This window comes from Oryctolagus cuniculus, unplaced genomic scaffold (assembly GCF_964237555.1).
Source record: "Oryctolagus cuniculus unplaced genomic scaffold, mOryCun1.1 SCAFFOLD_51, whole genome shotgun sequence".
NCBI lineage: Eukaryota > Metazoa > Chordata > Mammalia > Lagomorpha > Leporidae > Oryctolagus > Oryctolagus cuniculus.
This window is the reverse complement of record NW_027208239.1, coordinates 818,887-823,020: the sequence shown is the minus strand read 5'-3', so window position 1 is coordinate 823,020 and position 4,134 is coordinate 818,887. Positions and strand designations below refer to the sequence as shown.

The following is a 4,134-nucleotide window of genomic DNA, read 5'->3' as shown; positions in this document are numbered from 1 at the left end:
AATGAGAAAACATGCATGCATAGAAAAGTTTTGTACCATAAATTATCTCTAGATGGTAAACTAATATATCACACAAAAGAAATATCATGAGTGTAATGGAATTGGGAAACCCTTTGCTATAAGGCCGATTTCCAGAAAGCTTAGCAAGATTACAGAAAAGTCTCTGAAAATGTAACATGTCTGAAAGATTTGTTGGCATCACAAACTGGAGGATAGCTCAAGTGCATGTGTTTTTGTGCCTGGCATCCAAATTGATATCTCTTTTTCTTTGATGAATTCCTTGTTTATTTATTTAGCAGATTTAGAGACAAAGGATTCCTGTCCATTGATTTACTACTATATGCCCACAATTGCCATGGTAAAGTATATGGCAAAAACTGAGTGCTGGGGGCTGTGAATCTGATTCATCACTGATAACATTGAAGACATTGGTTCCTGGTTCTTATGCTGCTATGCATGGAAATGTTTCTCTAATTTCATTTTCAAATAGTTCATTGTTAATATAAAGAAATGCTTCTAATTTTTAAAATTTCATTGAAATAATTTGTGATTAATGTGTCCTAGTCATGCATTATTACAGGGTGTAGTGCAATATTTGCACACATTTATGCAGTAAAAAGTGATCAAGCTAAGCAACTACAGTTTTATTAAGTTTTTAAAGAGTTATTTATTTGAAAGACAGAGTTACAGAGAGAAGTAGCAGCAGAGAGAGAGAGAGGCCTTCCTCTGCTGGTTCACTCCCCAGATGGCCACAATGGCCGGAGCTCTGCCAATCTGATTCCAGGAACCAGGAGCTTCTTCCAGATCTCCCACTTGGGTGCAGGGACCCAAGGACTTGGGCCATCTTCTACTGCTTTCCCAGGCCATAGCAGAGAGTTGGATCAGAAGAGGAGCAGCCAGGACTAGAACTGGTACCCACATGGGATGCTGGTGCTTCAGGCCAGGGTGTTAGCCCACTGTGCCACAATGCTGGCCCCCAAGCAACTACAGTTTCTAATTCTTCTCCATGATTTGAGACTACCAGCTCCTCTCCTTCAGTTCTTTACACAGAACCTAATATGGTTGAATGTAGTCATCTCATTATATTATGGAACACCAGAAGTTCTTTCTGCCTCTTTGATTTTTGATACCTATTATCCAATCCCCCTCTATCCCTAGCTGCTTCCCTTCTCAGCCTCTAGTAATCACAGTTCTGTGTTCAGATCCATTATTTTCTTTCACTTCCACATGTGACAAGGACCAGGTGACATTTGTGTTCCTGCTTCTGGCTTATTTCAATTAATTTAATAATATTTTGTTCTTTTTTTGTATCTAAAAGAGGTTGCCCTGTCCATTGTTTTTCACTGATGGACAGCTAGATTGGTTTCACATCCTGGCTGCAGTGAACTGTGTTATAGTGGCTGTGTTATGGGAAAATTGCTGTATCTTTGATATGCTCTCCTCCTTTCCTTCTAATAAAATTTCCTTATTCTATATAGCCAAGAGCAAGATAACTCTCACATGGTAGGTCAATTTTTATCTTAGTTTAATTTTTGTTATTTATTTGAAAGAGTTACAATAGAGGTAGAGACACAGAGAGGTCCTCCATTAGCTGGTTCGCTCTACAGATGACTACAAAGGCCAGAGTTATGCCATTCTGAAACCTGGAGACAGGAGCTTCCTCTGGGTCTCCCACATGGGTGCATGGGCCCAAGGACTTGGGCCATCTTCTACTGCTATCCCAGGAGATAGCAGAGAGCTGTATTGGAAGAAGAGCAGCTGGAACTAGAACTGGCACCCAAATGGGATGCTGGCCCTTCAGGCCAGGGCTTTAACTCACTGCACAACAGCGCCAGCCCCAATTTTTATCCTTTTTAAGGAATGACCATACTGTTCTGCATAACATCTGTACTAACTTGTGTTTTCACCTACCATATATGGTGGTTTTCTTTTCCCATGTGCTCTCTAGCATTTGTTATTTTTTATCAGTTTGGCATAAAAATGATATAGTATTGTTCATGTTTTTGTGTATTTTGAAATCAGTTAATTTGTTTATTAAATCTTTATTATTTGAAAGGTGGATTTAGAGAGAGAGGGAAAGACATAGATAGCTTTCATCTGCTGGCTCACACCCCAGAGAGTTTCAACAGTTGAGCCTGGGGCATGCTGGAGTCAGGAGCTTCATCCAAGTCTCCCACATGAGTGGCAAGGACCTGAGTCCTTCGTCCATCTTCTGCTGGTTTCCCAGGTGTTTAGCAGTGAGCTAAATTGGAAGTGGAGATTCCTAAACTCAAAGTGGAACTCAGATGTTATGCTGGCCTCACAGATTGCAGCTTTCCCCACTTGGCCACAATGCCAGCCCCTCTATCAATTTAATTCCTCAAAAATAGCTCAGTAATGTTGGCATCTATCTCATTTTGTTTTTTCTCTGTTATTATTCAACTTATTGATGTCTTATTTTTGTTCACATTATTCCTCTCAATTGCTCTACCTGAGGTGAGTAGGGCTGCTGTGTTGCTTAAATGAAGTGTATGCTTTAGATTACTCATTTAATGAGTGCATGTCATTCACATAGCACTTCACTGAAGTTCTACTATGTCCCAAATCCTCTTCTAGGCACAGAATTTAGACCACTTTTCTCTTAGGCCCAGATCTTGCCTTTAACATACTACTTGGAATTTAGTAGCTCATGAAATCTGCAGACTGCATAAATGAATGAATATTTTGAGGGCTGTGCTTTTGTGGAGGAACTTCATAGGAGACCGAAGGAATAAAATAAATCAAAAGTATCCACAGTATATAGAATGTATACTATTTTACAAGTCACAGAGAAGAAGAAGAAGAAGGAAAGTAGTAAGACTAGAAAGTTTGTGGCAAGACTAACAGGCGCTGGTCAAGAACTTAATAAGCACATTAGGAAAGCAGTAAGGTTTCTTTTTTTTTTTTTTTTGAGGAAAAGTTTTTATTTCTAGTGATGAAATTGGCTACAGAACATTATGAAAGTTTAAAAATACAAAGAGAAATTGTCTATAATTAATAGATTCAAAATTTGACAATCAGTGAATATCATTATTAGTCATTACCAACAACAGTTATTGATTTGAAAGGCAGAGTGACAGGAAGAGGGAACCACTGCTTCACTCCCCAGACACTTGCAATAGCCAAAGCTTGACCAAGCCACAACCAGGAACTGGGAATTCATTCTGGATGTCCCATTTGGGTGCAGGGACCCAAGCACTTCTGCCATCCTCCGTCTCCTCCCAGGGTGCACACTAGCAGAAACTTGCCTCAAAGCAGAGAAGCTACCACTCAAGCCAGGCATTTGTATATGGGATGTGGGTGTGTGGTGGTGATAGCAAGCCCTCATGGATAAAAAAAAAAAAAAAAAAAAAAAAAAAAAAAAAAAGTTATTTCTATGCCAAGGAAATTACTCTGTAGTCTTTCTCTTATAAACTACGTATTGCTGAACCTAGATAATTTTTCCTTTATTTAACAATGACATGAAAATGTCAGTTGAGTTGGCTTTCCTGAAGACCTTGTTTCTTGAATATTAGTGGCTAGCTGAGATAAATTCTTTTCATCTCTTTCTCGCTTCGGCAGCACATGTGCTCGCTTCGGCAGCACATATACTAAAATTGGAATGATACAGAGAAGATTAGCATGCCCCTGCGCAGTAAGGTTTCTTTACCTCCCTGTAGGCTCTGCTCTCCAGAGGTGAACATGGTCCTCTAAACCCACTTGCTGCACACACAAACACCTGAGTGTTGTATTCTCCCACAGGTGTTGGAGACTGATATGGTGTTCTGATTTATATTTACATAATGGCTAGTGACATCGGGCATATTCACATGTTTTGACCATGTACATTTCTTCTGAGAAATGTCTATTCAGATCCTTGCCTGTTTCTTCACTGTATTTTTTGGAGTTTTTCCAATTCATGTAAATGTTCTGGAAATCTGTAAACATTCAGAGTTTTAATTTTTCCTGCCATCTGTTCATTGTATCTACACTCTGATGTTTACTTTGTTGTGAAGAAGTATCTTAGTTGGATATACTCAAATGTCTCTGTTTTTATTTTTGTGACTATTGCTATTGGAATCTTACCCAAAAGCTATTGTGTGTTGACAATATTTAGAGTTTCCCTATGTTTACTTG

The 4,134-nt window shown here is 39.1% G+C and overlaps 1 pseudogene; it reads left to right on the top strand.

The window, feature by feature from the left end:
• The first annotated feature begins 3,584 nt into the window (after positions 1 to 3,584).
• On the top strand, positions 3,585 to 3,652 carry LOC138848062 (U6 spliceosomal RNA; annotated as a pseudogene).
• The last annotated feature ends 482 nt before the right edge of the window (positions 3,653 to 4,134 follow it).